General features: G+C 37.9%; 1 protein-coding gene across 1 annotated transcript in view; it reads right to left on the bottom strand.

Annotated features, from left to right (window-relative positions):
- Window positions 1-1,760: 1,760 nt before the first annotated feature.
- Window positions 1,761-12,224, bottom strand: part of GNG10 (G protein subunit gamma 10) — a 134,681-nt gene continuing 124,217 nt past the window's right edge. Inside the window, exon 3 of the mRNA XM_030817620.1 lies at window positions 1,761-1,818. The gene's annotated coding sequence lies outside the window, so the exon portion shown is untranslated. The remainder of the gene's footprint in view (window positions 1,819-12,224) is intronic.

Genomic DNA, 12,224 nt, shown 5'->3' with positions numbered 1-12,224 from the left:
ATTGCTAAGGGTTGGTGAGGATATAGAGCAGTACAGACTGTTAAACATTACTGATGGGTGAATCGGTATAATGACTTCAGAAAACAGTTTGGTGTTAGTCAATAAATGTGAAGATATGTATACTCCATAATCCAAAACATTTTCCTAAATCTATATTCCAGAGAAACATATATGTGTACTAGGATACATGTACAAGGATATTGTAGCAGCATTCTTTGTAATATACAAGAATTAGAATAATCCAAAGGTCCATCAACAGTTGAATGGATAAATTGAAGTATGTTTATACAATAGGATACTATTGTATCCTATTTGATCATCATATATAATTGAAATCATCATATATAATACATCAAATGAAACTGATGAAATTGAATCATCATATACAATAAACATCCACTGAATAGAAGAAGCAAGAACCAAAGTAACACAAACACCAAGATTCAAAAATAGGCAAACTATGTCATTTAGAAATGCATACTTGGGTGAAACACTTTAAAGAAAAGCAATGATTACCATAAAGGCAATGATTACCATAAAGTCAGAATTATAGTAATCTCTAGGTCTAGAGGAAGACTTCCTCTAGGGAGAGTTGTGATTAGAAAGGAAAAGCGGGCTTCTGAAATTCCAATGCTCTGTTTCTTCACTTGAGGGGAGGCTCCATGGATGTTTCCTTAAAATAATTTTTATAACTATACATTGTGGTATAGTTTCTATGTAAACATTATATTTCTATGTGAACATTATATTTTACAATTTAAGTTACATATATATAAAGAGACATTGTGCCTTTGGCCTTTGTTCCTTTTCAGTCCTTCCTCCATCCTGCTTCCTGAAACAAACTGCCACCTGAGACCATGAAAACAAGGACCACTACACAGAAATAGCAGAAAAATGAGCTGGTAGGAAGTTAAGACCCAGAGGACTTAGTGGGGCAGAGCTGCCATATCAGTCCTTAACCTTTGTACCTCTGGACTTCATTTACATGAAAGAGAAATATATTTAATATTATTTTGGAATTTTCTGTTATTTATACAGCTAGGCCTGATTTTAACTAATGCACCTTTACACGAGATTTTCAAAAAGACAACCTACCCAATAGGCAAATCACTTGATCTCATACACACACAAACACACACACACAAACACACAGATGCATACACATATACAGCCACATGCATAATTAGACAATTCATGGAAGAAGAAATCCAAAGGGTTCATAAACATCTAAAACATGTTTTATCTCAGCAGTAGTCAGAGAAACGCAAATTAAAACAAGATAGAATTTTTCATGCATCAGCCTGGCAAAAATTTCTAAAGAGCAATATATTCAGTACTGTTGGGTATTCAGGAAAATGATGATCCCTTTCTGGTACTGTTAATGTAAACTGCTATACATTTTTGGAAGGAAAATTGGCAATATCTATTAAATTTGAAATGCTCTTACAATTTGAGCCAGCAAGCCAAAACAAATCTATGCCACAGAAAGTATTCAAGAGCGTATGTCCAAGAATTCTTACTGCAGCATTATTTGTCATTGTTTCCAAAAAATTGGAAACAATCTGTTAATCCATCAGTAGTGGAATGTTTAGATAAATCATGGCATGTAGTTACTATAAAATATTATGCAGCTATTTTTAAAAGTAATAATTTTTATATATAATTAGCCAATCAACGTTGTACATGCATATCTGAATAAATTTGTATGAACATACAACAAAGTGTGAAAAGAATCAACACAGATTGTTAATATTGGTTACCTGGAGTTGGGGTGGGAATGGCGATTACTTTCTCTGTATACATCTTTGGATGGTTTTCCTGTTTATAGTGAAGATAAGCATGTGTTATTTTTGTTTTTTGTTTTTTTGTTGTTGTTGGTTTTTCTGTTTGTTTGTTTCTGATATGGAATCTTGCTCTGTCCCCCAGGCTAGAATGCAGTGGCATGATCTCGGCTCACTACAACCTCCGCCTCCCGGGTTCAAAGGATTTCCTGCCTCAGCCTCCCAAGTAGCTGGGATTACAGGGGCGTGCCAGCACACCCGGCTGATTTTTTTTTTTTTTTTTTTTTTTTGTATTTTTAGTAGAGATGGGGTTTCACCATGTTGACCAGGCTGGTCTCCAACTCCTGACCTCAGGTGATCCACCCGCCTCAGCCTCCCAAAGTGCTGGGATTACAGGCGTGAGCCACGGCGCCCGGCCAATTTTTGTAACTTTTACAAAGATATTTAATTTAAAATTGATTTTAATAAAAGGTAGACATCCAAGAACACAGGATGATTAATGCACTTCAATGTTAGGTGAATATCTTTAAAACTGATTACTGTCAAATATTAAATCCATATAACCAGCAAACTGCACACACCTGTACAAAATAAAGGAAGTAACTTAAGAAAATAAAGTGACTTATCCACTGACATTTCACAATTAGTATTTGAACAATCAACTCAAAAGACACCCATGTGTTAGTAAAGTAAATAAATGCATGTTACTTCTTGCAATCTTCTGGGAAGGAGTTTAATGCCAAGCCGTTTCATGGAAAAGACAGGAGTTAAGAAATATGGAGGAAAGAATAATTATTCCTCATTAGGCGAGTCTGGCGATACTTAAATGTGTGTATGTAAGGGGGTGGCTTTAATTAAGGTATAAAATCCACATGTGCCAATTGAAAAGCAGTATCTTCCTGCCCCTCCTCAAAAGTTCTTCTGCTACCAAGCCATGACCCCCACCTAGTCAGACCCCTGAGGCACGTTTGCCTCCTCTCTTTTGCCTTCCTCTTTCCCTGAATCTGTCTGATTGCTAAATCCTCCCACCCTTACCTCTGGAAGGCTTCTGCCCTCGCCCTCCTGCTAACCCTGCCGCGTTTTGCCCGGCCTCGCTAACAACATGGGAGCCGCCACTCGCAAAGTCCGGACTGCTTTGCCGGGTCTTCCCAACCCCTCACACCCAGCTCTTTCTAGCCTCACGACGACTTCTCCACCGTCACACTCCGCCCAGTGCTACAAGGGTTCTGCTCACTCCCGAGGACCTCGGCGCTGCCCAGGCTGCAGCCTCGGTTCCCCCCACAAGCCTTACCTCCCTAGGCTGTGCCCACTCGCGGACGGAAGTGCCCGGAGCCCAAGGGGCGGGGCCTGGTCTGGCCAATGGAAGCACAGAGTCCAGGCTCAGCGGTCACGTGTCCAGCGGGCGGGAATTTTACCCCCGGAAGAGATGCAGGAGGCGATTTTTACCTCAGGTAAGAGCCCTGAGAGGCTGGAGGCGGGAGAGAGGGTGATTTGGAGGGCTGAGGGGAGGAAAAGGTCGTATGGGACCAAAGAACTATGGCAGCTCAGGAATCTCTGGAAAACACATCTGTGAGGCCCGGCCGATGTGGCTCTGTAGAGACAAAACCCCAGACCCACCGTCCACTTAACCTGAGAATAGAAGGTGTGAAGGGCTCAGAGATGCTGGTGGGATTTCAGCCCATCAACTAGAAGTTGTATGGGCTAAACAATAAGGGAAAATAGGTGCACCTCACCTTCTTTGCCATGTTACGTTTTTTGTCTGTTTTAAGACAGGGTCTCACTCTGTCGCCCAGGCTGGCGTGCAGTGGCGTGATCTCGGTTCACTGCAACCTCTGCCTCCCGGGTTCAAGAGATTCTCCTTCCTCAACTTCCCGAGTCATTGGGACTACAGGCGTCCTCTACCATGTCCGGCTAATTTTTATATTTTTAACAGAGACGGGGTTTTGCCATGTTGGCCCGGCTGGTCTCGAACTCCTGACCTCAAGTGATCCACGTGCCTTGGCCTCCCAAAGTCCTGGGATTACAGGTGTGAGCCACTGCACCTGGCCCAGGCTAATTTCTGTATTCTTTGTAGAGACAGGGTTTTGCTATGTTGCCCAGCATGGTCTTGAATTCCTGGCCTCAAGTGATCCGCCCACCTTGCCTCCCAAAGTACTGGGATTACAGACGGGAGCCACCGCTTCCGGCGGGTCTTATGTTTTTTTTTTAAGTGTGGTTTTTATGCGAGGGAGTGAAGAAGGCAGAAAGCTCCCGATGCTTTAGGCTGGTGGGGAGAGGTAGGAAGCCAGCCCGAAGATTCACACTCACCTGTGAGTGCTTTTAAATAATCTTGGGGCCTGGCATATGGTGACTCAGGCCTGTAATCCCAGCACTTCGGGAGGCTGAGGGGAGAGGAGGATTGCCTGAGCTCAGGAGTTCGAAATCAGCCTGGCCAACATGGCGAAAACCCGTCTCTATTAAAAATACAAAAATTAGTCAGGCGTGGTGGCATCCGCCTGTAATCCCAGCTACTCGGGAGGCTGAGGCAGGAGAATCGCTCGAATCTGGGAGCTGGAGGTTGCAGTGAGCCAAGATCGCACCATTGTACTCCAGCCTGGGGGACAGAGGGAGACTCTGTCTCAAAAAATTATTTGATTAATTAATTAAATCATCATCATCATCATCATCATCTTGGGAAAGCTTACTTCCTGGCCTTGTGCCTGACCTCATTATCGTGTGCATTTCCATTTTGGTCCAGTAGTCCAGTAGATGTTAGTTAGGAAGTAGCACAAGAGAAATAAAATCTTTAGAAAAAGGTAAAGAAAAAAAATTCGAGAATTGCTGCAATTCAAAACTCGATAATTTTAAATTACCCTCTCTCTAACCATGATTTTGTTCATTTCCCCCATATCTTTGGTTTTAGAAATAAGAGCAATCTATCATTTTTGCATCCACCCACCACTATTAGATGGATTCGATATTTGTATTACAATCAAATAAACTTGATAAATGGGATTCTAAGCATGTATATAACATATGGCATCTTATTAAGTAGTACATATTTAGCATGAATTTCAGTGGTTGACTTCAATACAAAAGTAATTATTTCTTAAGGTAATTGGTGAGAGTGATAAATATGAAACTGATAGAAATACTAGGCTTCACAAGAAAAGAAAAGTGAATATAAATGCTGACAATAAGCTGAATGGGTAAAGTCAGTAAAGTTGAGTTGTTAACTTTTTGCAATGGCTTTTAGAATGAGACAATCAGTTTTTTCTGAAAGTACAACACAGAAATGGAAATTCTAGAATCAATATTTGCTTGAAAGATCAGTGATACACTGGGTGGAAAAGACATAGAGGTGCAATGATTGGAAATATTCTCAGAGAAGTAAGCACCAGTAAAATAATGCCACGTTGGTCTTGCTTAAGAGTGAAAGAGGGTGGCCACACTGTATATTCTCCACACCACAGAATCTAATAATATTAAAGACAATTCAGATAACATATTTGTCTCATTTTAATTGGAAAACATATTGTAATATCCAAAAATCCTTCTGAGTCATTAAACAAATAAAATAATTGTGCTCTGGATTGTTTTTGTTTTTGTTTTGAGATAGAGTCTGGCTCTGTTGCCCAGGCTGGAGTGCAGTGGTGTGATCTGGGGTCACTGCAACCTCCACCTCCCAGGCTCAAGCAATTCTCTTGCCTCAGCCTCTCGGGTACCTGGGACTACAGGTGCACACCACCACGCCCAGCTAATTTTTGTATTTTTTGTAGAGATGGGGTTACATCATGTTGACCAAGCTGGTCTCAAACTCTTGGCCTCAAGTGATCAGCCGCCTTAGCCTCTCAAAGTGCTGGGATTACAGGTGTGAGACAACACGCCTGGCCTGGATTGTTTTAAAAGTTTGTTTTTAGTTTTTTACTAAAAGTTTCACTGAAAGTTTTACACAGAAGTTACTCTGTCCTAGAGTAACTTCAAAACTGTAATTCCTTGAGTTCTCAAGTAAATGAGAACCATCCTGGACTAGTTCAGCATTCTAAATTTTACTTATTGCTTCATTAGATGGATTTGTTGATTTACCAATATGCCATAGTTGCTTTATTCCAAATGAGCTAGCTACTAGAAAATTCTAACTTTAGGCTGCTTATTTTCTAAGTAAGAGAATGGAAACAGTTTCACAAATTGTTTCCCAATTTTCCAAATCCTCCACTGTTTCAGCACAGAGTTCTGCCCTTGGTTATCCAATTTCAAGACCACTTGAGAAATTATTCTCGGAACACCACTCCGGCAATCTTGTAAATTTCAAGCTCTTTTGCAACAAAATGATCACATTAAATATATTTCCACCAACCAACTAACAGCTATATGGTTTAAACAATAAGAAAATATTCAATTTTATATCAATATACATTATTTTCATATTAGATGTAAAATTATAGTAATGTATATTATTTTTACCAATGATTATCATTCAGAACCTTTTTAAAAACCAGTGAGCCAAAGTTTTATGACTGAGACTTTCTGCACTTGACTTGCTAATTTACCAATGTTTAATTTTAATTTTTGTATTTCCAGATGTTGAAATTTATACTGCTTTGAAAGAAAGAAGATATGTTTTCAGCATTGAAATATCATGCAATAGACTATTTATATGAGGTAGAGTGTTAGTGGCTTACTGTCTATTTACTGAGAATTATGATGTAAAAAGTGTTAACTACATTCAATATAGGTTGAGTATCCCTTATCTGAAATGCTTAGGATCAAAAGTATTTCAGATTTCTGATTTTTTTTCAGATTTTGGAATATTTTTATATATATAATATGAGATATCTTGGGGATAAGACCCAAGTCTAAACACAAAATTTATTTATATTTTGTATACACCTTATCCACATAGATTGAAGGTAATTTTATACAATATTTTAAATAACTCTTTGCATGAAACAAAGTTTGTGTACACTGAACTAACCATCAGAAAGCAAAAGTGCCAGTATCTTCACCACCCATGTGGCATCATATTGGCACTCAAAAAGTTTTGGATTTTGGATTTCAAATTTTTGGATTAAGGATGCTCAACTTGTATATGATAATTTTGCAGTAATCCTTAGATTGTTTATTAGTCTAATTACTTTTAGATTTATTGAAAATTATTTTCCACATTTAATATCTTTAAAATGCCACTTTTGGCTGGGCACGGTGGCTCACACCTGTAATCCCAGCACTTTGGGAGGCCAAGGCGGGCGGATCACGAGGTCAGGATTTCGAGACCAGCCTGGCCCACATGGTGAAACCCTGTCTCTACTAAAAATACAAAAAAATTAGCCGGGCATGGTGGTGGGCACCTGTAATCCCAGCTACTTGGGAGGCTGAGGCAGGAGAATCGCTTGAATCCGGGAGGCGGAGGTTGCAGTGAGCCGAGACTGCGCCACTGCACTCCAGTCTGGGCAACAGAGGGAGACCCCGTCTCAAAAAAAAAAAGCCACTTTTGGAAGGAACTTATTAAATTAAAATAATCAAACAATTAAAATCAAACAATTAAAATGAATCCAAAGCTGTCAGGAGAAAAAAAATGGAAACTCTTGACAAGTGTGGGGTGATTTTGCTAACAATCTGGAGTGATCTTTCTTGAAATGAGTGGAGAAAAAGAATCCCAGTTATCTCTATAAAATAATACTAATAGCATGCATTGACCACTTTCTATGGGACAGATACTTTGCCCTTCTGATGGATTATATTAGGGTGGTGCAAAAGTATTGCCATTAATTTGCCATTAGTTAATTAAAAGTAATGGCAAAAGCCGCAATTACTTTTGCACCATCCTACTATCATTTTATCATCATACGTACTTCGTGAGGCAGATACTATTATTTTACAGGTTTTACAATTTTATAGGTTAGACAACTAGTTTCCAGATAAGTTAAATAGCTTTTATAATTGTCAGAGCTAAATTTCAAGCCCAGACACGTTATTAGGAAACTAATTAGAACAATTGTCATACAACAGTCTGTTGTTCTTATGATCTTAGTTGACAAGTTAAATTTTTTTCTTTGTAACACTGACTCCATCTACCAAGGAAAAAAATTACTCCAGTATAATAAAACTGCTACATTTTACAGGAAATAAGAAAGACATGCAGGCATCTTCTGGTTTTATTATTCCCTCATAACTGAGAGAAGCAAATGTGTAGTTAAAAGATATCTATGGTAGGAATCAAAAGTCATCATAACAAAACATGTGTATTGGCCACTTGCAAAATTAGTCTGTATTCAAACATCCTGAAACTTTTTTTTGCCCACGGTATTTTGGTTTCTGCTGGTATACAACACTCCGTGATATAATACAAACGCAATACTAATCAATGGCAAATCTTGCAAAAGATGCAGGACTTGGTCAAGTTCATGAAAACGGTGTTAAGGAACCGCTCAAATAGTAAGTAAAGATATTATGAAGTTCATGCAAAATTAGATCAGTTGACAGACAAGAGGAAGAGAATGGTTTGAATATCAAAGGAGTCAGAGATGCCTTGGGAAGATCTTCAAACATTTTCTAAAAATATCTTTTTCATGATCAAAGGTGAAGCAATGAGTAGTATCATGCATATAATCATATAATACAGTTTGTGGGAAAATCATGACAAAAATAATTATAACTATAAATGAAATTTTGTTATAAAACTTTTTATAACTTTCATTTTTTAGATTAAATACTAATCAACCTTTTCCTATTTACTGTGAATCTTTGGTCCTTATTTGATATAAATTACCTTAAGTAATCTTTTTCTCTTTACCACTTATCCTTGAATAATAAAGACTTCTTATTTAATATGTTAAAACACCTTCAGCAAACATTAAAAAATCTTGGGAAATAATGCAAGAAATTATCATTTGTCCAAATACATAGAATAATGAATTATGTGAGAAATTAGAATCACTGGGGAAGGGCTTCATAGAATAGATATTGTTTAAGATGGGCCTTGAAAGATGAGTTGGATCTCGACAGAGAAGAATAACAGGGCATTTTCAGAGGTACAGCGTAGACCATGGTGTTAACCAGGGAGTGACCACTGAACGTTAAGGGAGGTAGTGAAGAGACTAGTCTATTTAGAGAGACTAGAGTAATGGAAGATAAAGTTGGAAAGTAAAGGCAGAGCCAAATTAAAGAGAACACTGACTCATTTACAAACTTAACTGATTTAACATTCCTTTAAAGAAACAGTTCCCTTTATTAGATATATTTTTAAAAATTAGAAATGAATTTGCTGGTTGTAACAAAGGAAATAATGCAAAGATAAAATGAAAGTTAAGACATCCACATTATACTGTTTAGTGAAAAAAAGCACATTGCTAAGTGATATGTAAATGATGTCATCCCGTTTTTTGTCAAGTACTTACACATATATTTTAGCTTAACCTAGAAAAAATATCTGTAGGAAAATACATCAAACTACTACTGATATTACAAGGGGCCTTGGCTTTCTCAGTTATGTGGTTCTGTGTTATCTGATACAGGCATACCTCAGCAACAGCAAATATCACAGTAAAGTCAGTCATGTGAATTTTTTGGTTTCCCAGTGCATATAAAATTTATGTTTATACTTGGGAGGCTGAGGTGGGCAGATCACCTGAGATCAGGAATTCGAGACCACCCTGGCCAACATGGCAAAACCCTGTCTCTACTAAAAGTACAAAAATCAGCCGGGTGTGGTGGTGGGCGCTTGTAATCCCAGCTACTCAGGAGGCTGAAGCAGGAGAATAACTTTTTTTTTTTTTCTCTCGTTTTTTTGTTTTTGTTTTTTTGAGGTGGAGTCTCGCTGTGTCACCCAGGCTGGAGTGCAGCTTGAACGCAGGAGGCTGAGGTTGCAGTGAGCCGAGATCACGCCACTGCACTCCAGCCTGGGCGACAAGAGCGAGACTCCATCTCAAAACAAAACAAAAAAAGTTATGTTTATACTATACTATAGTCCATTGAGTGCAGTAGCACTATGTCTTAAAAAACCATGGGCATACCTTAATTGAAAAATACTTTATTGCTAAAAATTGATAATAAATAATTACCTGAGTCTTTAGTGAGTCATAATCTTGTTGCTGGTGGAGGATCTTGCCTTGACGTTGACGGCTGCTGACCGATCAGAGTGGTGGCTGTGGCAATTTCTTAAGGCAACAATGAAGTTTGCTACATTGATTCTTTCAGTCACCAAAGATTTCTCTGTAGCATGCAATGCCCTTTGATAGCATTTTACTCACAGAACCTCTTTGAAAATTAGACTCAATCCTCTCAAACTCTGCTGCTGCTTTATCAATTAAGTTTATGGAATAATCTGAATCCTTTGTTGTCATTTAAACAATGTTTACAGTATCTTCACCAGGAGTAGATTCCATCTCAAGAAACCCCTTCCTTTGCTCATCCATAAGAAGCAACTCCTTATCTGTTCAAGTTTTATCATGAGATTGCAGTAATTCAACCACAGCTTGAGGCTCCATTTTTAATTCAAATTCTCCTGCTATTTCTATCACCTCTATAGTTATGTACTTGCTCCACTTAAGTCTTGAATCCCTGAAAGTCATCCATGCAGGTTGGAATCAACTTCTTTCAAACTTCTGTTCATGTTGATATTTTGACCTCCTCTGATGATCACAAATGTTCTTAATGGCATCCAGAATGGTTCTCCTTTCTCAAAGGTTTTCAATTGACTTTGCCTAGATCTATCAGAGGAATCACCATCTATGGCAGCTATATCCTTACAAAATGTATTTATTTCTATAAGACCTTAAAGTTGAAATGACTCCTTGATCCATAGGCTGCAGAATAGATATTGTGTTAGTAGGTTTGAAAACATTAATCTCCTTGTACATCTCCATCAGAGCTCTTGGGTGGCCAGGTGCATTATCACCAAGCAGTAATATTTTTAAAGTAATCCTTTTTTTCCCCCAAAAGTAGGTCTCAACAATAGGCTTAAAATATTCGGTAAACCATGTTGTAAATACATGTGCCATCATCCAGGCTTTGTTCTTCTATTTATAGAGCATAGACAGGGTAGATTTAGTATAATTCTTAAGGGCCCTGGGATTTTCAGAATGGTAAATGAGGATTAGCTTCAACTTAAAATCACCAACTGCATTAGCTTCTAGCAAGAGAGTCAGCTTGTCCTTTGCAGCTTTGAAGACAGACATTGACTTCTTTCTAGCTATGAAAGTCCTCATTGGCATCTTCTTCTAACAGAAGGCTGTTTTGTCAGAATACACACAACATTTATCAATTAATTTGCTGTCTTATATGGTGCAGTTCATGCCACCCCCAAACAATTACAATGGTAACTAACATCAAAGACCACTGATCACAGATTATCATAACATATAGAATAATAACAGAAAAGTTTCAAATGTTGGGACAGTTACCAAAAATGTGATACAGGAAGTGAGCACATGCTTTTTGAAAAATGGCAGAGACAGATTTGCTCATCACAGGGTTGCCACAAAGCTTCAATTTGTAAAAAAAAAAATCTGCAGAGCACAATAGAATAAAGCACAATAAAGTGAGGTATGCCTGGTTTTTTTGTTGTTTTTTTTTTGAGACGGAGTTTCACTCTGTCGCCCAGGCTGGAGTGCAGTGGCGTGATCTCGGCTCACTGCAAAGTCCACCTCCCAGGTTCACGCCATTCTCCTGCCTCAGCCTCCTGAGGAGCTGGGACTACAGGTGCCCACAACCACGCCCGGATAATTTTTTTGTATTTTTAGTAGAGACGGGGTTTCACCGTGTTAGCCAGATGGTCTCAATCTCCTGACCTTGCGATCTGCCCGTCTCGGCCTCCCAAAGTGCTGGGATTAGGTATACCTGTTTTTTGTAAGGAGCATGTATTACTTTTAAAGAAAAATCACATAAGTTTCAAAGTATAGAGAATTTTAATATATTCTGAATATTGATAAATAGTATATGTTAAAAGATTTTCTAATCTTTCTTTCTTCCACAGAATGTGGTTAGAAAGAAGTTTTACAGAAATGCTTTATTGCTTCGAATCCCTTCATGTTTATATCAAGATGAAAGTTACCATGTAGCAGATACTGATAATAAATTTAGGAGGCCATGGACAAGAGGTATGTTTGTTTTCATTTCTTAAAAATGTGTTTTAAAAGCCATTTCAGAGTTTAGCACAGCAAATTATTAAGAATATGCAATGTTTTACTAATTAAAAACTCATTGCATCTATTCATGTCAGAATTCCAAGAAGTTAACAACTTAGTATTTTTATTATAGAATTTAGGTAACCAAATAAGGAATTGGAAAGCTTATATTTGATATGAATAAACCAAATAAAAGATATGTAGATGATGAAGACTTAAAATAGTCTAACATTGTAAACATTTGTTTTATTATAATAGAATTTTTCTTGACTATCTGAGGCCTACTTCAAGTTGTAATGGCACACTGAATATAAAATTATTTTTAAGCATATATGTATAA

This window comes from Nomascus leucogenys, chromosome 8 (genome assembly GCF_006542625.1).
Source record: "Nomascus leucogenys isolate Asia chromosome 8, Asia_NLE_v1, whole genome shotgun sequence".
Taxonomy (NCBI): Eukaryota; Metazoa; Chordata; class Mammalia; order Primates; family Hylobatidae; genus Nomascus; species Nomascus leucogenys.
This window is presented reverse-complemented; position numbering and strand designations above follow the sequence as displayed.